Source organism: Cygnus atratus, chromosome 10, assembly GCF_013377495.2.
Source record: "Cygnus atratus isolate AKBS03 ecotype Queensland, Australia chromosome 10, CAtr_DNAZoo_HiC_assembly, whole genome shotgun sequence".
Lineage (NCBI taxonomy): Eukaryota > Metazoa > Chordata > Aves > Anseriformes > Anatidae > Cygnus > Cygnus atratus.
In genome coordinates, this window is record NC_066371.1 from 3,590,032 (window position 1) to 3,613,752 (window position 23,721).

The window sequence follows — 23,721 nt, forward strand, 5'->3', positions numbered from 1 at the left end:
GTGTGTGCCCAAAAGGTGGTTTACAGGAGGAGCCTTGTTCTGCTGCTGTGAAGGGCGTGGGAAATGTAATGCGCCAGGCACCGGGGATCCAGAGCCACTAAGTCTGCATCCACCCAGAGGAGCTGGCTTACCACACAGATCATGGCACACAGGATTGAGTTTTTGGTGTTTTTCTGAGGCTTTTTGAAGTTGTTAAGTAGCAAACATCTGAATGAGAAAGCCGTATGTCCGTTTTCTTTTGGATAGTTTACAAAATAATCTCCAAAGTCAGTTCACTGCAGCAATAAGCTATTCTGAAATTACATGACAGTCACTAAGAGAGAAATCTGGACTAAAATGCTACCCAGAAAGAAATTGATTCCATATTTGACATGAAATTGTATTTATGAATTTAATTATTATTATGTTTGACAACTTGCTATGGTTCTTATAAAAATACAGTTAAGGCAATAAAATTAAGAATATTAATACTGTACGAATTAGCAAACTGGAATAAGCTCTTTTGAAAGGAAATGTATGTTCACACATATATACACGTGCATGTGTACATTCCTCACATGATCCATACACATCCATGCATATCTAATATGATTACTTATATCTTATATATCCTGAACTTCTGCAGAGTTGGCAACAGTCCCCTGCAAATGTGGAAGCCCATGGATTGTAGCAGATTCCAGCACTGCTTAATGAATTTCTCTGGTCACAGAAAATAAGAAATCAGGAGGAGGAGGCACCATGAGAAAATTACCCAAAGCTATGCAGTAGAATCAAGAGAGATATTAACAAAGCTGGCAAAAAGGAGCAGAATAGGTTTCCAAATCCAAATGGCATCACAGGCCTTGCAGAGCGAGGAGGAGGTTGATGGGGTTTCCATGCTAATCCTCTCAGTACAACCTTCAGAAATATCCATTTCTGTAGATGTGTAGACAGTTGTCTGGGAAATGGTATTGGTATTTTGGGAAGTGAGGAAAATATCCTGTTTTTAACCCCAGGGAAGGAGCAGCAGGGGTGAAATAGAAGGCTGCTGAATCAGGAAGCTTGGTTGTCTCTTAGCACAGGGGTGTCTGAAATATAGCTGCAGCTCCTGGGATGTGATGACAGAAACATCCGCTCCTTCAGTGCCTTGTAGGCTTTGCTGCAGATCCTCTAATGCAAACTTTTGTGATTTAAGCTATTGAACTGCTGGCAATTAAAAAGAGTCAAAGTGAAAATAGCCATTTCCTTCTACTACTTATCATGCCGACCATTACTGTCTCATGCTTTCTTTTCAGGTAAATTTGCCTGAATCCATCCCTGCATCTGCCTTCGTTGAACATTTTCTAGCACAATGCAAATGAACAGTAACAAAGAAAATAATAGGATCATCACAGTCTCTGGTAAGAAGGAACAAGGAACATTGCCCTTTAACTGCTTGCTCAGCAATTAGCAGGATAAAATTGCTTTGTTCACTTGGGGGTTCAGCTACCAGCAACTTCTAGAGCTTTCTAGCTCAGCCTGCTCAAGCTGGATTAAATGAGCAATAGTCTCTCCCAGGAGAGCTCCAGGAAGGCCTGTGGCCCTCAGAGACCATAATCTGCTTTTGGAGCCTGATCCAGTCCCTCAGCAATGTGATCTAGCGCTTGGGAATACTGTGTGCGGAGTCTCAGCAATTTAATTACAGTCAAATGAGTTATTTAATCAGGATATCAGCTTAAAACAGAAAGAAAAAGAAAAAAGCTGTATTTTCCTCTTCCTCCCTACACCTCAAGAATCAACTGATGAATGCGTGAAGTAGCAAAGTGATAATAGCTCCTAGCTCCTGCTGTGCACAAGCTTCATTAAGCTTTTGCTGAACTTTGTTGGTATATCCCTTCATGCCATCCATCAAGAGATAGCCTGAATCTGGTCTAGCTATTGATCAACCTGTTACTCTGACAGCTGAGCTGGTCAAAATCCCATATATTCATTCTCACCATACACCAGTGAAGGAGAGAAATGCTTTACTAACTTCTTGAAGAACTGGTGAAACAGAGACTTGGTAGCTTCTGAATCTAAACTGGTTACCTGAGCAGCACTGGAGATACAGGTGAGGGCTAGTCTGAAGTCATGTGGGAAGTTTATGATGGAGTAGGGAAGAAATGAGATCTTTCTGGTCCCAGACCTGCATCCTAACCAATGACCTGTTCTTCCTTCTGACTCAGGAGGATGGAGCTTTTGCAGGAAGATGCGGATATGATTCTGTTTTAATCTTAGGGTTATAAATCACTGAAGCAGTTGGGAATGAACCACTAAACCAAACAAAATTCAACATTGGATTTTTGATAACTTTAAGGCCAAGGAAGCTGAACTACAACTCAGGTACAGAACAAGCTCCCCGAGTCACACGGCGATACTGTTCAGCTAACACGTGTCCTCCACTTGCCTTCAGCATCCCCAGAGTAAAGATTTCTTCCATTTTTCACTAATCATCTCTGACACATAGGTGGCCAAGTGAGCTGTATGACCACGTCAGGGGTATTCTGAATTAGCCTCTTCACATGCAGAGAAAAATGGATGGAGAACCAAATACCTTGCTGCCCTGAGCAGTGGGTTATCATTTGTGCCTCTGTTCCATGCGTACAAAATGCTGCCCTTCCGAGGCAGGTGTATTATTAAACACAATTTTCACAGGTGCAAATGATTATACAAGGTGCAAAGCAGCCGCTGCATTTGCGGCTGAATCTGCTCTGGCTTGCTGCAGCACAATAGTTGATTCCTGCTTGACTTTATTACCTAAAGTGCTTTCTCAGGTGAAGCAAAACACAAAGGAGAGTAAAAATAGATTAGGTCAAACTGATTTATTTTTTTCTTTACTCTTTCCCACCAAAGTGAAACACCCAGACCAATTCAGTTGTATGATATGCTTTGGAGGGGTAACATTCACTGTGCTGCTCTAGGAAGAATAACTGCTCTTCTTTCCCTTGTCTGTATTTAGGCAATGGTGCAGTAGCTGCTCATAGAGAATAAGGAGAAATTTCAATTTCTTTTCCTCTCTGAAGAAATTTAAATCCAATGTCATCTCTGAGATTTCCCTAACCACCACCATCTGCATGTCTCCAGTGCTCCCTTCTCTGTTTCTGCTCCTGATGACTAGGTAAATGGAGACCATGGCAGCAGTAGGAACTTGGTGTTTCACTCCTGATACGGAAGTCTCACAGAACTGGAGAGGTTGTGGTCCCACTGCCAGCCTGCTGGGCACTTCCAACCGCCTGCCACTCTGTGTCTTGACAAGAGTACTTTTTTTTTTACATTTACATTTATATTTAATTTTAATTTATTTTATTTTTTATTTTATTTTATTTTATTACTTCTTCAACAGCAACATCTACAACTTCTCTTTGCCGCTGATAGTACTAAGAGCCCATCTTCAACACCCCGACTCCTGCTGCCCCGTTCCCTGTCCTCATCCTCTGAAGGCAGCATCCCTGTTCAATGCAGGGGCTGACTGAATTAGGCAGAGTGCAGGCTGCCGGGAGAGGAGTACTCCAAAACACACTGCGGCTGTTGGAAAACCTGAGAAGAAACAATCACATGGGCATGCTCAAGGATTAAGGGCACCTGAGAAATGAGAAGGTGGAAATCAGGTCAAGAATTGATTGGAGTCTGCTGTCTTAAAGGTGAGTGGCCTCAGTAATGGATTAAAAAGACTGGTTTTCCTCCTCTGCCTCTGAAGAAGTGGTCAAAGGTGTGTTTGTGTTCACATGCCCAACAAAACATGGAGCTGGTTCTGACACGGTGTGTCTGACTGAAGCAGTCTGTGTCTTCTGTGTTGTTTGTTTGTTTTTAATGGTTTTGGTCTTGTTTCAAAAACTAACTGTGCTGTGTGCTCCATTGACCTTGGGAACAATTTGCAACCAGATCAAATATCTTCTAACGTAACTGGTGTAAGCTCCAGCTTGGCCTAGTCTGTGATGAAGGAGGCGTGCTCGGTACTGCATAGCAGGGCTGGTGCTACTATGTCTGGCATGCCTCTGGCTTCCTTCCTTAACCACTGCAAGATAGAAAATGTGCTATACCTGTTTTTCTTGGTGTTACAGCTGTTTCACTATTGTGCCTTTTCTCTTAATTGTGTCACCTCTATGCCTGCCTTGACCACAGTGAAAAAAGTATTGAGCAATGTTAGCACGCAAAGGGCCTCCAGAAGCACAAGTGGACAGTTCCTGCTGAACTGAGGAGAATTTTAATTAGCATTTCTTTCTGATATTTCTGGTACTGTGTATGTAAGTGTCTGCCTGATGAGTCACGCTGAGATTTCTCTGTGGTGACAGTGAACTCTCATCTTATGAGGATGGGTCACGGAGAGATATGGCAAAGCAAAAATCTGTTGTTTATTATCAGGCTTTTTTCGAGTCCTCTGGTAAGAGACAGATTAAATTGCACTGTGTTGTGGGGTGGTAGGAAAGAGTGGTCACAGAAAGCAGAAGAAACCGTGCAGCTCCTGCACCAGAGAAACAGTTCCTGCACCTCCCCTGGCTGGTGTCCCTGGGAGGAGAACCAGCCCTGTCCTGGAAAACAGCTGTAGTCACGTTATCCCATCTGAACTCCAAAAATCAATTTTTTTAAGTCTATTTTTTGATGTTCAGCTGATCAGCAAGTTCTGTCCTTTTCCCCCCATTTTCATGTGTCACGTTGGCTTAAAAAATAAAAATAAATATTACTGTGCCACTACAGCCTTATGGACTGTGTGACAGCAGGATGAGTGCAAGGTCTGTGTCCCAGCAGTGAGCTGTAATACTTGGAGGGTATGAGTGAGGTATTAGCATGTGAGGAGCTATGCTGTTGTTGTCTTCTTCTATTGCCCTCTTTTCTTCACCTCTTCTTCAGTCCTGAAGACAGCTTTACATGAGCAGAAGGCACCCAGTGACTTCCTAGTCCAGGTGTATGAATAGTGGTCGGGGTGGACCACAGGCTGTGCATGGAGTCAGCATTTGTCTCTAGCCACACATCCAGGAGTTCTCTTGTGGTTCCTTGGGGCTTTAACAAGCTTTCTATTAAAATTTTACTTTAAAGCCTGAGCTAATATTTTTTATTATTACTAACATGATTACGGCCGTCTCCTCTTCTTATTTAATGTATTTCTGTCCCCTGGAGTAGTCTTTCAGCCTGGCTCCCAAGGAAGAAAAAGGTTTTGTTCACATGATGGTCTCCTGTACAAATTGCACATTTCCAGTGCAGGGATGTCAAGCCCTGGTTCCCACCTCAGTAGTCATGTGTGCTACCAGAGGGGAAGCTATAAAACATCAACATCTGGTTTAATTGACAAGATTAATCCTCTGCTTCAATATACCATTGACTTTAGTTTCAAAAATATAATGCAGATTTTGTACCATACCCACACAAAATCTGCTTGCAGAATCTAGTTTGTATGTATATTTTTCCTGAAACATAGTGACTGTTTCATGTGAACTACTAGTAGCTCCAACAGCAGATTATTTCTCTGTGGAACCAGCGATATATGGGTTTTGTTTGAGTAGCAATGGGAATAAGTACAGTGATGGATAAAATCAAAACACTTTGAGCAGTTTATGAAGTTACCTGGAAAACCTTTGTTGTGGGGATGGGACAAAGGATGGATCACCTTTCTTAAATATAAGATGACAACTTGATGGAAGTGTGTGCTTTTTGTTGTCGTTTCTTTTTTCTTAAGCCTCTATATTATACATGTCACCTTGTAGGGACCTTTGTGACTGGGGCTCTGTGTGCTAGCACAAGGCAAATAACAAAGTTATTGGATCAAGAATTCAACGCCAGTTAGTCCAATGTTACTAGATCTGTACTGGATCCAGTTTGGTGTAGCTCTCCACATATACATATTTCAAAGGTGCTGATACAAAATCTTTTTTATCCAAAAAAAGGACGGTACTGGGGTGTCCTGGCCCCCACGTAATGGGGATGCAGTTCTGTATGTAGGGAAGTCTTTCACAGCAGATTGTCTAAGCATTACAGATAAAAACATTTTTCTCGATTCTAAGAGGAAAATGAAATCTAGTGTTCCTCTGGGCGTGTGGACATTCTGGAGGAAAATAGGCAATTTTGGGGGAGCCTTCAGTATTTCATAAGGAGATGCAGTTGTCCAGAAATGTTTCAATTTTGTCTGGCAAATTGGAACACCTTTTCCAGTGTTCTGAAACTACTCCTTTAACAGCTTTCTGGTGAAAAAAGTCTGATGGCTAAAAGGACCTGTACCTTTATTTCAATCAAAAATCCTTTCTGTTTTAGCTTGGGAGAGCTGTTCTTCTGTTCTCCATTTTAGCCATCTGGATGGCAGCTGCCATACCCAGGCCCCACTTTTGTCCATTATCTTACATGTTACAATAAATATTTGCTGTAGTATATTTGCCATTTTTTTTGCATATTTTCCCCATATATTTTACAACTGAAGTTTTCCATTGGCTGGGTGTTCACTGTAAACACATTAATCATCCTAAATTCTTCACGGATCTAATTGCAGGGTATACTCTATTTTGTGGAATTAATGTGTGTTCAGATATAGAAGTAGGAAAAAATGTAAAAATGTTTAACTTTGATTAATTAAACTGTGTTAATTTAACAGATGGTGTGTTCTGACACCCACAAGGCTTAGGTTTAGATCTGTGATGCTTTAAAGAGGGATCTCTACTCTTATTTTTATATAAATTTTGAGTCTCTACACAGTCCACAGATGTTCAACTCAGGCTGATTTTTGTTTTGTTGTTTTGCTTTGTCTTCAGCTCATGGCTGGCAAAGACTGATTCTATTTTGGGTGTTGCAGAGGTTTTATACTACTGTCTATAAACTTGAATCCTTGCTGTGGAACCACTATATCATTGTATTCAAACAGATCTTGATTTTTAAATATCAGTATGGATGAACTTAGTATTGAATCTCCTTTCTACCAGTAAAGTATTAATTAGTCCAGGGAACCCCTGCTATACTTTGGTTATTTTGAGAAGAACCTTTAGAGAGTTCAGAGAGATTTCTTATTACAAAATTAATTTAGAAAGAAGCAAGACTTTGCAGGTTTTCCAGATGGACTCTCATAACAGATGTTTTCTACTTGCTGCTCACATTGACCAACACCTATGCTAGTGTTCTGAAACGCTGTGGGGTAAATCATATCTTACTTTCAAGTATATGCATTTAATTATGTCTGGTACAGAAACAGCTGGTGTTGGACTTCTCTAGGGTGCATTAGTACACTAATATCCCATATTCCTGATGACCTGTGTAGCATTATTGAAAATGAGCATGTCCCCAGCTTTTAGTTATTTATTTCTAAGTCACTCTCGCCTATTCTTCCTGTTGCTGTAGAATCCTCTAATAATTGCCAATAACTGCAATATATTAGGACTATGCTTATACGGCCTGGAACCTGCCAAAACACTTTCCAGGAAGCAGATTCTGCTATTTGTTCTTATTGATGAAACTAACACCTTGCACAGACTAGATTTCATTGGTGGTTCCCCCCATCCCCTTCCTGTTCCATCAGAGGTTTCTAGTGTTTGTTTCATTTGTTTGAGAGTTTGTTTTTCATTTCATTTGCATCAGGACTAGCACTAGCTTGTGGACATGTGTATTGGGTTAGCTTGTGGGTCACCAAGTGTTTCTGCTTATCAAAAAAGTGTTGTGGAAAGATGTGAGACTGTCTCTGAAACTGTGGTTAGAGACAGGTAACAAAATGCCTATTATCCTAAGCACCCTTGGGAATCCAAGGCTTGTAAGATGATGTGTTCCTTACACACTTTCCAATCCACCTTGAATAATGGATTCATTACTCACTTTTATATACGTGACAAAAAACAAAGTAATGAAATAATTTCATTACTAGGGAGAATATAAGGATAAAGTTATACGTTTGCTTAAAACCATGGATTTGGAGTAAACAATGTTACACAAAGAAAAATGCATCAGGGATGCTCTTGAGCTTGTACTCATAAACCAGCAAAACTTTCTCCTTTCTGCAGCCCTGGTCAGAGGGGCTGGTGGGATGTTGGCATGTCCCAGCCTTGTCCCTGGCCCTCTGCCTCTTCCCTTCCTCATCCCTCCTGGCTGGGGCTCTCGATGACTGCCTGTGAACTGTCTCTGCTCCTGGAGAAATGTATCTGTCAACCCCTTTAATTAGTCCACTTCTGGTTTTAGGCTCCAGGCTGCTTCTCGTTGTTTTCAGCCTCTTACAACTTGATGGTGCTCTCAATACCTCTCATGATATATAAATTATAAGCAATACTAGCTTCTTTTAAGATTTATGACATTTAGCTTGCTTTGAGCTCTTTGCAGAGTTTACAAATGACATATAAACACAACAAAAGAGAGATTTGTGAGCTGGGCTGTGCAATGCTCTACACATGCTGCTTTTTATTTAGGAGAACCCTTCAGGGCCCCCTTCTGTAAGCTTATCTTGTAGGTTGTATAGATCCTGTTGCAGTCAGGAAAGCTGCTGAAATTTAGACTAACCCTGTCCCCCAGAGTTGCTGAGTTACTGTAAGTGGTTCCACAGACACAGGTCCAAGTACCAACCTCTAAGTTGAGAAAAGCCAAGCTGTAACTCAACCGCAGCACAGCTTGCAAATCACTTGGGCTCAGCATCACACAATAAAGTAGCAAATGTCACTCTTACTTCTGAATTTCAACCACCATTTATTTTGTTCAGAATTCATGTTCTGAAATGAATATATTTATGTGCAATTCTGAGGGTCTTTATTTGTTTTTAAACTTATGTTGGTTTGGAAGGCACGTCACAGAACAAAACGTGTTACCCTTATAAGCCAGAATTACGATAGGGCAATGGGACTCAAGGCTGTATAACAAAGGCTAAATTGGTAGAATGGGGAGGGGACTAAATCTATGTACACAATTTAGAATTTGGTAACTTTTTTTTCCTTTGGTGAGGAAAGACAAGAAAAAGGGACAGTACTTTGTTGTTATCAGTGCTGAAATTTGTGTCTGAGGCAGATCTTAAGAGAGAAATGAATCTCTCTCTGTAGATTACTTAATTATCATTAATTATCTGAAATGAATAAGAAACTGTTGTGTAACTACAACTCAGAATTTTTTGTTTAATAGGTTAAAATTTTAGGCCAGTGAGGCAACAAGACTACTTAAGGTAGTTAGTCAGGAAGACCATAATAGAAATGAGCTGAAACTTTCATGCATTTTTCTCTAAAGTAGACAGAAGACAGGAGCTACTAGTTCAGACAACTCTCTGGGATAAGCTTGGGAATTCTCATTTCTTAACCAAAACACATTCCATGCAGATGGCTAAATCATGCTGCATCGGTGACAAGCTCTTACAGCACCAGGTTGCTATTTTGAAACGCATCCCTTGCAGGATGCTAGACTGACAGGGATGTTATAAAGGGCCTGTGAGGGGAAGAAATGAAACTGTAAAGACTAAATATAGCTCTTCAAATATGCTGTCTTGCTTTATATATTTATTGGAGTGGGGAGGGTTATGACTGAACTACCTCAGTGATTTTTTTTTTTTTTAATTATTCATTTATTTATTTCTACAAGGAGACCCCTAAGATTGTTGGGATGTGGGTTTTTGTTGTTGTTGTTTCTTTTTTTAACCAAATCGCTGACTCCACAGAGATATCCTTTGTGCCAAGAGTGACCATTCATCCCAAAGGAATGCAGGACAGGATTGATCAGGCTTGGTCACTGGTGGGTGTTTTTCCTGTCACTGTTTTTGTGTGACCCTGCTCAAAGCAGCGCTGGAGGCTAAGGCAGCTGAGCCTCAGGTGTCTGCTGAAGGTGGTGATACTACGGTAGGCTATCAGGTTCCTTTGGATTTATAAAGAACGCACGCTGTGTCCCCCAGAAGCATGCACACATTTTTATCAAGGAATGTGCTGAGGGTCTACACTTAAATCAGTTTCAATATTAGCTAGTTGCATCAGGTCTTGCTAAATGTCAGTGTATTCAGCATTGTGGCATTTGTGTTTTTTGTTTTTTTGTTGTTGGTTGCTGGATTCTTTTTGTTTGCTCTTTTAATCAGCAAAACCTTTGTTGAATGCTATAGTCTCTATGCTGTGGCAGCACTGTTTGAGCTAGGGAGACTCATTATATCACTACACAAAAGCCCAGTTTTGAGCAGCTCTCTTAGTACAGCTCTTATTTTGTTTCTGATATTTACATGGCATGGGGCAATGTAAGCCCATAAAACTTCCAAAATACAGATATAAAACCCTAGATTGCTTGGAGCCTGAGCCAAGTTCCTATCTGGGTAATTGCATTCTGTCTATTTAAAATTCATGCTTCAATTTTCAGTTTGATATTGATTGGGGTCTCCTTCGCTTTCCTGTACTAAGCCATCTGCGTGCTCCTAAACAATCCCAGCACCTCAGCTTCCAGGAGCCCCGCTGCAGGGGCTGGGGGTGTCCAGGCTGCTCCAGCACCAGCAGTGAGGATGGGGGCTCCTGCAGAGCCGCCCCTCATGGCATGGCTGCAGGGTCACTGCCACCCCACAACGTGACCTGGTCTCTGCCAGTTCCACCCCAGGAAGCGGCTGGGATTTATTTTGGCAGCAGGTCTGTTCAGAAGCACAGTCTGGAAGGAACCTGGTGTGTTAAACTAAACTCTGTGCCTTCCTATTTTGGCAGCCACAGCTTCTGTCCTGTCCTAAGCCCACCAGCTTGTATTGCTCCCATTACTCCTATTGAAAAGCTCTTCCAGCTCTTGCTATTTTTGTGATCCAAACTGACCTCTGAAGGCCCAATTTGGTAATTGGTTTGCTTGCTTTTGGACTGTCTCCACCTCTGTATTTTAATATTCCAGGAGAGTACACTTAACATGAACGTGAACTTTACTGCGAAAGCAATCCAAAGCTTAAATGTTTCAGATAGTGTGGTGGAAAGGTCCCTCAATACTTGGTTGGAAAGGGGAAAAGAAAAGATACATTTTTTCCTTTATCCTGAGCTTTCCATGAAGTATTCAGAAAACGCTTTCCTCCAGGTAATTCATTAAATGATGGAGGAAAGTAAAATATAACATCTAGTTCTTGCTGAATAAGTTACCGAAGAATAGTTTCTGAAAGGCGAAGTTTCTGAATGTGTGATTACAGGAAGAGAGTCCTGGAGCTAACTGTAATTAAAGTTCTTCTGACAATATGGCAAATCCATAGCAGTAGTGTTTTATTTCTTTTTTTTTTTTTTGGTTGCATGACTGTAATGCCCACTGGGTTTGGAGGATGAATGTAAACTCTCTTGTATACACTTCTTTTTTGTAATTAGCCTAAGTCAACAATACTGGCAAGGATCTGCTCAAGCCACTTATTGCATGCTTAACTTTATTTGTGTTGTCATGAAATTGAGTCCTTTTTAAACAGAAGATAACTACCAAGAAAACAAATACAGCTACAAATTAACACGCTCTGTCCCTGGTTACATTTGGCCATCTGAAAGCTGTATCCTGGATCTGGCTAGCCACTGAGACTTCTGCTGTAAAACAGGCATCCAGCATCCCCTCCCCATTCTGCATCTCTAGCAGAATTCCTAGTGCTGGATGAATAGCCTGCAATAAATGTCCCTCTTCCCTAGCTACAGAGATAACCAGGCTCATATTCTTAGATTAGATTAAAACCAACGAGATAGTGAGAAGTATTATATAGTTAATATGGATGTAATTCATCATATGTAAGCTTCATTTGTGTTTAAAACTCACTGAAAATATTCTCCATTAGTAGAATCTGTCTAGCAAAATGCTGTAGTGTTTACAGCTTTTGGTGCACAATTACTTGTTGCAGGAATAGAAAACCATGCACAACTTTCACTCAGATAAGAAATTTAGAAATGTAGCTCCCCCCGCACCAAAAAAAAATGCATCACATATATTACTTCAATAGTAACAGGTATGACATTTTCAGTGTCCTGTTCTCTGTGATACCTGCAAAAGCAAGCTTTTTCTTTTTTTTTCTGGAAAAAAATACGGTTGTGTAATATGTGAAGTTGTCCCTGAAGTTGTATTTTCTGTTGTTGACGCTCATTTTTAGAAAAGGCATAATTAATAGATGCCATAATAGATTAGGCTACAGAATAGTACGCTGAAGCCTAAGCAAGCCAAGAAATAACCGATGAAGAAAAAATAGAGGTTGTGTTACTGTATGAACATTGCTTTGGAGCAAGGTAAAAGTGTGGTTAGCAATGCCATTTTTTACTATCTGAAAGCTCGTTTTCTGCCTTTTGCCTGTGAACAAAACCCTTGAAAGGCAATTCAAAAGTCTGATATAGGAGACAATTGTATCATAATTTCACCTGTAGGCTGAGTTAATAGCTTGCAATGATTGTATTCATCTCTACAGTGATGAGAATGTTTGTGTAGTGTATACAGCCATCATAAACCCCAGGCTGGAAGTAGATTGGTTTCCAGATCCAAAGCTGTAACTTTTATTTGCTAAGTTGGCAAGAGGAATGCCAGTTACAAAATCTGACCTGTCTTCAGAAATAGTTTCGTGGCTGGTGCACACTTCTGGGGAGTTCGAGGAGAGCTTAGAAAAAAAAAGAAATAATATATTTAGTGTCACTGCACACTAGATGAAATTCTGTAAGGTTTAAATGCCATTACCACTTTTAATGAGAATACTTCTCTAGAGAAGTATAAATAAAGAAAACACTTGAGAAAGTGTGAGGACAATCTGAAATATTTAGTCAGCCAAGGAGCTAAGAAAAACACAAATGTCTTGACTTAATAACACTCAGAACCAAACAAAAGTACTTCTTAAAACCATGTGGAAAAAAAAATAAAAATAAAAGCAGTAATGATCTGCTAAAAACATATTCAATATGTTACGTCATAAAACTTCTCAGAGACTGGATGCTTTTAGGTAGTTTAATGTGGAAGGTAACTTTTCTGAGCTTCCCCAGAGTACACATTGAAATAGAAATGGACCAACAACTGCAAAGTTTTTTGGTGTTTTTTTGTTTCTTTTTTCTTTTTTTTTTTTTTTTGAGGTAAACTTGAATTAGAGCACAAATTGTGTAAATATCTAAACTGCACCACAAGTTTATGGATAACTCTAGCCTAGTGAACATGAATAACTGCACTGACAGGTAAACACAAACCTACTTTGAAAGACTTCACTTCGATTTGCTTATTTTGGTAATGTAGAATACACTAAAAAAAAAAAATGGGTGTGTGCCCATCCCTTACCTCCAGTGTGCATTTCTTCTATTAAAATGTGGGCTAGGTTCTCCAACATAGGCATCTAGTTTTCACCCAGCAGTCATCTCTTTCTTCCCATCTTTTTTATGAAGCTGTTCTTTCATCAGTGTGGAGGTGATGAAAAAGAGAACTGGAGTCCAAAAGGTCCTAACACAAGTTCTGTTCCTCTCTTTTAGCAATATAACATAAGTACTGAAGGAACTTTCTTTTTAAAGGATCTTTTATTGCAAGGAAGATTAGAGCATTGGAAATCCCTTGATATTGTTAGTGCTCAATCCCATTGAGTAGACCCTACAGACTTCTCTAATTATTCATAACACATTTTGAGCAGATGTCCACAAAATGAATTATCTGCTGTCTGCCAAAAACTACTTCTGGCAGGCAGCGTAGCAGGTAAATAAAAAGAGAGGTTGAAAACATGAATAAAAGATGAATAGAAGAGCTTAGGGCATTTTGATCCTCATAGACTCCACTGGTGATTTTGAATTTATAGAGGTGCAGAAGGTAGGGTAGCCTACTGTACAAAAACATGTTGAAAGGAGTCAACTTCGGAGGAAACGCTCTCAGCAAGCATTTCTTGCTGTTAATGGCAGTGTTATTGTGCCAAGTAACAGACAACGTTTTAGGGCATGGGACAGCTGGATTTTTCAATGTCTTCCATGGGAGACCAAGAGTCATGATTTCCAGCATCAGTTTGAGCCATGCCAGTCACATGGGACAGCATCTTGTATTCTTAAATTTAGTAGAAGTTGCAAATGCTTATTACTTTTCTGTCATTGGCAAGGACATCCCTATATAATTTAGCCTTAGTTTCAGTAACCAATAAAAAATAAAATAAAATTTGAATCTCCTGAGTGCAATGCTTTCCTAATTAAGAAAAGCTGTTTTACATCATTAAGATCATGAAAATGTAGTACCTACCCTAGGAAAAATCTGAACATTGTACTTACTAAAATTTGTGAATAGAAATGCTATTAAAAGGGGTATTTAATGTTTTAAAGGAATCAACCTTACATTTGTGTGTATAGTTCTGCGATGGCATCATTTCAGGCAGCTTAATATAACATCAAACTAAAGAAAACATCTATTATTTCACAGAATGGTTTGGATTGGAAGGGACCTTAATGTTTAAATCTAAACATAAAGGAATATGAATGAATAATTTTGGCCTGTGGAAAAGGTTGCTTCATAAGAAAGAAGAAGAGAAAGAGATAGGAGGACAGAATGATTCAAAAACTGATCAAAAGAAATGAATAGGTAGGCACGTAACTTCATAAATAACAGACCAGATCTATTCATGGTGGCTTCATTAAAAGCAGTGATAAGTTAATGTCAAGCAGAAGTCTGTTTCTCTGCAATACTTTTGACCTATTCAGTGGAACTGTTGTAGTTACTAATTCATACTGGATTATACATAATTGGGATACGCAATTATAACAGTTGAAGTTCAGAAATGACAATATTCTCTTTCCTTTGGGGATCTGTAATTTATTCCATCACCTTGAACTTGCATTATACAATATGCCAAAATAAAAATTTGCAAGTGTTCTCTTAAATCCTGCTATCTTTGGTTCATAGTGTATATGTAAAAGAAACGTTGAGAGGATTAAAAAATATGGGAAAGAATTACCTTTTTAATACATTTTACTTCTCCACTAGGAGACAATAGAAGGTTTTCAGCCTTAGTAAATCCACTTTAATTTATGTAAATAACTCAGAAAAACCAGATCTATCCCATTGTCTTCATGAAAGCAATAGCAGCATGGCCTGGACTAAAAAGGTCAAGGTTAGTTTATTTATCCAAACTGATGTCTGATATAAGTCAAGATAAAAAGTATAAAAAATCTTGGGGGTTGTTTTATTTTGATGGGACAGTTTCCTTTACTTATTTCACCAAAATATTTCCTTATTGCATTAATTCATGTGAAGTCTTATGCAAAAACTACTAGGAGAAATATCTATGCTTGCAGAAATGTGGCTGATGCTGTGTTTCCCTGAGCTTTGAAATTTCCAACACAGAATCCAGTCTTTAATTTGACTAATGTTTTTTCTTTTTATATGCTGTCTCTTAAGGCTGCTGAGATATTAGGATAATAAGTGTTTGAAGAAAAGAATAATCTATTTATACAGAATCAATAAAACGTTGCTATGGGAAACCTGAAGCTCTCAAAAGGAGGTTTCCTAGAATAGAGGCTTTTCTGAGGCACAGAATGGTATGTCTGGTTCTTTCCAGCTGTTCCCAAGTCACTGCCTTCATTCATAGCCCTCCTCCTTACATGACTCAAGGCAGGGAGTAGTTTTCATGTTGGTCACCAAGAAGCAGTAAAATGGCTTGCTAAAATGTCCCCTGAATGTAACAGAAGTTGGGTAAGAGATCTGTATGGGCAGCAACACCAGAATCCTACTTATGCAAGAAGATCTACAGAGCTTCTTTGTTTCTGGAGAACGTTGAAGTATTCTGGAGAGTTTTGTATAGGGGTATTCTAGCTATGGGGTTACACAGCTACCTCAAAGGGAAGCAAATATGATGGTGATATGGCTGCTTGCTGGAACTTAGATTGTTTTTTATTCTTTTTCTCTAATAGCAAGCTACATTTTCAGTACAACACTGCACACATTTTGTTTGTGCTTAGATGGTCTCAACTACAGAATGTGCAGAAAAGTATGTCTGCATGTTTTTCCAGGGTTTGGGGAGGATACTAATATATGTAATACATGACATTATTGTCTTCTGATGTTACAGTAAGCAGTACCCCATTATCCTCTAAATAAGGACTGATGATATACTGGGGTGCTTTCCTACTGAGTCACCCAAGATTTTCCACATGGCGTAAGGCAGCCTTTAGCTACCTAAGCAGTACAATAAGTAGTTTTGTTCTTATACTTTCCATCTTCTACAAAGAAAACTTGGCTATGCTGTAAGCCCAATGGAAGTGCAGTTTGTGCTTCCGTGTTTTTTGTGTAATATGAACCAAAGCTGTCTGCCGTTATGTCACTGGCTTGCCACTCTTTTGCTGCCTCTGAATTCAGTTTTCAATGAAATGGCTTGGAACAAAGCCAAAGACAACCTCAAATGTCAGAAATGGTATCTTTAAAGTGATTCTGGATGCACATGCAGCCAAAGAAGTTCAGTCCCACTTCAAAGTTATGATGCAGGTATTGTAATGCAGATTACATCGATTTGCTACCAGTTACTGAGAGCTAGCAGGAACCTTTTAAAGATTCTCCACAGTATCCAGAGAATAAAAACCTCTCTACATTACAAAAAGTTGTATTTTCATGCAGATGATCCATCCTAAAAATAGTATCAATGTTATCATATGTGTAAGGCAAAACTCAGTGTACTATAATTTGTTTTAAGACTGACAGGATTCAGCTTATAACAGAAACAGTGCTTACATGTAAGCACATAAGTAATGCCACCAACCCTAATGCATGTTTGAGTACTTCCCAGTTACTCTTTAGTAATTACTTTATTGCAGAGAAGCAATAGAAATGCTGACTTGCAATAGAATGACAGTGTTTGCTGTGGTTCAAAACTATTCTTGTGTAGGACCAGTATGCAGGTGTATGATGAATGAGAGTTGACAAGCTTCTATAATAAATACTTGAAATACCAAAGCAATGACTACTGAAGCAAAAAGAAATACTGCACTCGGCAATAATTCAAACCAGCATTCAATTTACAAATATAATAAGAGTAATAGAAAAGATTAACTTTCATAGGAAATTACAGTTTGTGTGCATAAGTGCATGTTTTTATGAAGTTCAGTTTCCTATAGGCTTTATGTTTGTGCATCAAAGTTATCCAAACAATTTTAGACTGCAGCGCCATTTGGTAATGTTATGGCATTCTGTACACAGTGCTTACAAGGCTGCTTCCCCCTGGGGACTCCAGTTTTGTAGTGATGTCTGTCTTCAAGCTTAACCATAATATGAACAGTGTAAACTGCAGCATGTGCTCCTATCTTTAATGTTCGTGTAAACACAATCTTTTAGAATTGTGCCTGATCAATGAGGCATAGCCCTACACGTGGGCTTGCGTGCAAGAGGAATGTTCTCCAAAATCTGGTTCTCTACGGAGGTGACTTAGGTAAAATTCACTATTTGTACCATACCGTAGTGTAGACTGCTGTCTGGAGCTGCTCATTATATGAGGACTAAGTGATGTAATGTGCAACCTTCCTACAATGTGATGCAATGCTCAAAAGTATTGTTTGCGTAGCAGATGTTTCACTTTCTCAAGCCATGGGTACAAGGCTGATGAGTGCTCACTGCTGGGATCCACTTCTGTCCTGTTACGGTAGAAGCAAGCTGAACAGACTTACCAGAGATGGGGGAGAGGCTAAATAAAGGCCATGTTTTCTGAGTGCCTGGGCAATACTGCAGCCCTTGTGGCTTTTCTTCCTGGAAAACCTTCACAGCCTAATAACCCAACCTCATAAACCACCCAACTTAGACCAAAACAAAATCAGGAAGAAACCATGTTATTCAAACAATGCTTAATCCAAAAATAATAATAATAAAATGTGATTATGAAAGGAAAAGGAAGAATATTAAGTCATTATTCTGTTTCTTCCTTCCTCTCAACTTTTGCTCAATGTTTGAATTGCACAGAGCTGTTTAAAATGACCCTCATTAAAAATATGCTATCATGTCTCCAGCAGATTCATTATTTTTGTGGTCATAGCCCACTGAAGATAGAGCAAAACACTGTGAGAAATCCCTTTTGTTTCCCATTACAGATCTGGGAGCAGAAAATATAGCTTGCTACAGCTGTAACCGCTGCCTTGGATTTCAAGATTTCAACTGGCCACTCTCTAGCATTATTCACAGACAACTTTATTGAATTTTGCAATCTGATTATTAACTGTCACAAAAGCTTTGGTACCAAAAAGGAGGAGTGACATCCCTAAAGCTAAACATGGGGAAGTTGTCATCTAGAAAATAACATGGATCTCGTACTCAAATATCACAGCTGTTTATAATGCCACCGCAGTGGTCTCTGGTCGCAGCAGCACTGGGAGATGTCAGAGCCTTGTCTGGTGCCACGCTGGGGGAGTGTGGCACTATTGGGCACCTACTGGCAAGGTGACAGAGTGCTTTCTCTGAGGAGGTTTAACTAGCTGTTGGCAGAAGAAATGCTATGGCTGATTTTACATCCAACACGAGTACGTGAAACCCAGGAAGCTCCAGAGGCAGAGTTCTGTGTAGGAAAAAACCTACAGCAATGTGCATTGCCAGCCTTCGTCAGTGATGAGGACTACCTTGCCTTATATCATGTAGACCACTTAGGACAACAAAAAATATTGGTACTACCTGTTAAGATAGCTTGGTGTTTCCTCAGACTTTCAAATTATTTTGCATAAAACTTATTTAAAATTTTCAATGTTACAGGAATCCCTTGACTATCCATAAACCCAATGTTTTAAAGTTCTTATTAAAACAATAAAAATGAATAAATAAAATCTACTTTTTAAAAGTTGCATATAAAGATGATTTTTGTGATTTGGCTCAACTCCACTGAAAAGAGTGTGTGGGGGGGAAAAAAAAAAATCATGTCATCAACTTAAGGCTCTCTACTGTGCCTGGAAGGTTTTCCTCAGTGGCTGTTCCTTGTACAATTCATAATAGGCACCCCCCTCCTTTCCTAAATGACTACAGGGATAATGATTTGTAGAGCAGTTTTCAACTTTGAGTGACAAAGACATTACAAGAGGATTCGGTTCTCTAGCCTAATTGAAAGACTGAATATTTCATTTCCCTCTATATTTTGCTGCCATTTTGCTCTGCTGTAAATTATTCTGTGTACTCCAGGTAAGCTTTACATAGTTAATGTGTTTTTCAAAACATATAAGACTGACCATGGAAAGCTCCGGGCTCTGGAAGTCCACTGACATTAGAGGTGCTTCTGTGCATGACTTACAGTCCAAACTGGAGGTCCTTAACAGGATGGGCTGTATCTACAATTCTAATTGGGCTTTTCACTGTAATAGATTGGGGGAAATGAGGTAAAACATTATTGCTAACCTCTGTGCTAACTACATTAATTCTCAGGATATATTTATAAAGGCAGGTGAGGATATTACCAAAAAGATTTATTCAATGGTACAGGTTTGGTTTTTTTCCTGTTTATTTTTTTTGCATTAACCACCAGGTTTTAAAGTTCTCGGGTGTCATGGAATCTAAGAGAGATCATTCCAAACATAATATAGCAGAGGCACTATGCTGCTATTTAGCAGAAAATACAACTGTTTTGGACTGGTAACTAAATCAACGTGAGAAAATCCAAGTAAAATTAACTTGCATTGGAAAACGTGAAAAAGATTATGAAATTTTCAAAAACCCACCAAAGGCTTAATCTGAAAATTATTGACAAGCATACAAATAAATGAAGTAAGAACAGATCGCTATCTAGAACTTATAGAGGGTTACGGGTTGTTTGGAGTTTTGTTTGTTTGTTTCTTAGGAGGAAAAAAAAAGAATTTAATGTCTGAAGTTAAAGTTAGACTCAATCAATACGTTCAGGGCTCTTGAGAAATTTTGAAAATAGTTTCCTACTTGTAGTGATTTAGGGCAGTCAGGCATGTAAAAAGATCGAATTGGTTGTGAGAAATCAATGACCTCCCCCGCTAAGATTCCCAGCAAAATGAGAACTTGCCAATTACAACTGGAGTTTTGATAAGGCCAGCAGGAGAAGGATGCTCCAGACTCAAAGAAACAGCGTTGCAATGTAATATCTTTTTTTTTTTTTTTTTTTTTTTTTTTTTTTTTTTTTTTGTGGCATTGGGGTATGAGACAGGGGCATGGAACGATATTCTGACCATCTTATCTTAAAACGCCACATTCTCTCTCCTCTGGCAGATTAGCAGTGGTGATAAAAAGCAAATAAGCAGAGCTTATGCGTGCATGTAATAATCACTCTCCATCTACCATCGATGTCTACAGACTTTTACCTCCCTGCTCAGCAGGTGACTGCAATGCTACTTCATCGCAGCCTTTCAACCCTTCCGTCAGAACTCCCTTTGGCCGCAATGCCACACAAAATAGGTTGGGTAAATCTGCTTCTGTTCTGAAACCACCGTTTTACATGAAGATTGGTATTTTCTCATTCTTTTTCCATGACGGTCTGCCTTGTGCAGTGCTAAGAGCTGCAGCAGGTGCTGGCCCACGGGGCTGTGTTTATCCTGACAGGCAGAGCTGCTGAACAGGAGCTGGTGTGGGGGCCCCGTGTCCGTGCTATGAGGCTCAGGAGCCTTTTACTGCAAAGTAGGGCTAGCGTTGTCCCACGGACTAAATGCCTATTTCCTCCTGGTGTGTGTTAGGTGTGCTCCTGGGGGACAATTTCTAGTTCCCTTTCCTCGAAGAGGGACCATTTGCATGCTCTGCAATGTGAATTGGGATGTGATACGGGGGGACACTGGGGATGCTCACTGGGGTCAGCACAACCAAAGTACTGGCTGGTGGGGTGGAAAGCATCGGGCCTGCTTTGGCACAAAATGAGGAATGCAGGTCACCACAGCACTGCGAGCCCATTTTGCTCGCCCTCTCCTCCTCCACTCGCGCCCTGCTTCTCAATTTAGAAATCGCCGTTTGGGGTTGTGGCCTTTCCTGGCTCGCTGCTACGTGTCACCTGCCAAAATGTCTGTCATAGGGACCTGCATTAAAACCGGGCTGTTCCAAGGCTGGGGGTGAAGCAAAGCAATGGGGCCCCTGTGTAACCAGAGGCAAAGCAGAGTGTCTGGGGACAGGGGGAAGGACAAGGGACAGGGTCAAGGACCCCTGCAAAACCTGATTGCTGTGGGTTTACGCGGGCACTCCGTGAGTCGTCCTGTAGGGAATGCACATTTCCTCATTCCCTTGCCTTCCACAAGCAGTGTTTCAGAAGAAAGCCAAGCAGCTGTGCCTACAGGATCTCACAGAGATTCCTAAAAGCTGATAATAAGGTTTGACAGTCATGTCATAATTGTTAACAATGGTATTGGAGATGCGCCAGCAGCCTAGCACTCTCTCGCTGCCTCTCTGGATGAGAGGAATTGCTCTGTTGCTCTAAGTCTGCAAACAGAATTTGACACGGAGGGACATTTCTCACAGAAGGAAATATAAAGCAATGTATCATATTGTGCCAAATTACACAGTAGCCTTTAGGATAAAGTAATGAAGAAGAGCCTACAGTGAGACTGCATTAATATTTGCTTTTTCTGTTCTCCATACATACAAATATATTAGGTAGCTAACAAAGCTTTTAGGAGCATGGTAGAACAGCCTGATGTAAAGGTTTGGCACAAGGCATTGGGTATGGTCTGCTTACTTACCACTGGTAATGCCGGGAGTGATTGATATAAGTTTGCTGATGAAATCTTCCCCTATGAAAAGCCATTGCTCACTCTCCATTACCAGCATATGGTACAGAGAAAAGTTTCTGAAAGTGTAATTTGGAACTCCTTGTACTCCTCTCCTGTACAACGATTTGTCCTGGTTAACATGCACCCAATAATGTAGCTGTCAGAATAAATCACAGCAAATGATACTTTTTTGTATGGGTGTCATGAATTTCAAAGCTCAAGGTTCTGGATTTTTTCAGGCCAGAGGAGAGGGCTGGTTCCTTCTGAAATTTGTTGACCCTCAGACAGCCATAACTCTTAGCAACCTTCACTGCAAAAGGAATCAAAATACAAATCAACACTATAAAAAGTGACATGTGAGAGTGATGTCCTTTTTGCCTTTATTTATAATGCCTTTTCAATGGCTTTATTAGAACTCATATGAGCAAAGCCATGCAGATTTCTGCACAATGCGTTAACGATTATAGACTGTTGCTTACCTTATCATGGAAGCTGTCAATAGACCTAGTTAATGAATTTTTCTTTCTTGTCACGTGGATCTTAATTAACAGTTTCCTAGGTCCACATTCCACATCCCCAGGGGGTCTCAGTAGAATTCTGGAAGGTATATTATGCATATGCTTATGCTTTCTCCTAAACTTGGATAATTTCTGGTCAAGAATTATTACATCAATTTCACAGCACTGCAGATACAGTCCTGACCACTCCAATTATCTGTCTACTCCTGAATATAGCAGCAGTAACTTCAAGCCATCATAAAAAAGTTTATTAATTATGCTCCACTGAGAGCCAACCATTTTACTGCAGTGCAACAGAAAGCTCTCTACCATGTAGGAAGCCTTTAGCTATTTTTTTCTCAGTTTAGATCTTTGAAAGGACTTTCTAAAATTTGCAAGGATGAATAGTGGGACCAGTACAGAATCTGCATGGAAGCTTTCCTAAATCCCTGCAAGAACAAACAAGGCAAGAAGCTGTTATTTTTCTGAGCCTCAGAACAAGAAGGTTGGCTAGGGACTGCAGCAGAGCTATAGCTCTCTGTTTCTCATAATTTCTAAGGGCTGTGAGTTTGTTTACACGCTTATTGGTGTGTGTGCTGTTTCCCCTTGAGCAAGTTTTTGCCAGTAGCTCTGATAGTAATAGCTGAATATAAGCTTTCGAGTTCACTCTTAACCATATTCTCCCCAAGATTCCTCGATCTCACGAAGAGATGCCCCAGAACAGATCAATGTCAGTATCAAATGGCCGGTGTTTCACAGAGTCCTCCTCTGTGGAAGAGCTGAGGAGGACCTACTTGAGCTGCTGCAGGTCCAAGCCTGAGAAGGGTGAAGGGAAGGGAGAGAAAGACCCTTGCCTAGATAAATGGGGTACTCACCCCCAGGGGAGCAAGCACCAGAGGCAGGGAGAGCTCTCCTAGGTTTGGTCAGTCTGGGACTACCCGGGATTTTAACACCTGGTTGTATCTAACTGGATCCAGCTACCTCCAGCATGGCTCTTGTTCTGCATCTTTCATGTGCCAGAAAATCTCACAGGGATTTTCTTCCCTTTGTCAGGCTTGGTTTTGGAATACAATATCTTCTTTTGAGAGGATTGCTCTGTCAACAGCAAGAATGTTCTTTTTCTATATTTGGAATAGATTCTGTACTGACCAAAGTGTTAAAGTAAAAAATTCCCTAGATTATGGAAAGTTAGCTGCAGCAGCAGAAAGAGCCATTAAAACCAGGCATTCTTTGCAACTGTGATGCCCAGCAGTTATTTCAGATGTAAAGGTTCAGATGTGCTCTTTGAAAACATTACTTCTCATGAGTATCATGATGCAATTATACCAGCAGCTTCTCACTTTACATTTTTGCTGGTCAAGTATCTGAAGCCCGAAATTCAAGGTTTGTCTCTGAATTGTGTAAGACCAGAGCCAGAACTAGCAGCTCCGTTATCACAACTGCATCGGCAGTGCATCAGACCCCAGCAGGTGCCAGGGCTGGGGGGAGACGCAGGAGCGCTGGGATGGACGTCCCTCCTGCCCATCCCTTCCATTGCAGCCAAAACTGACTTTAGAGAGACATGTAGCTGACCATGTTGCCTAGGGTAAAGGCCACACTCAATTTCATAGTAATATCAAACGTATTTTGAGAAGTCAGAAGATGAACCGGTACAGTTCAGGGACTATTACCAGTGCAGATGCTTGGGGTTATGTAAGTGTAAGGATAGATTCCTGGTGTTT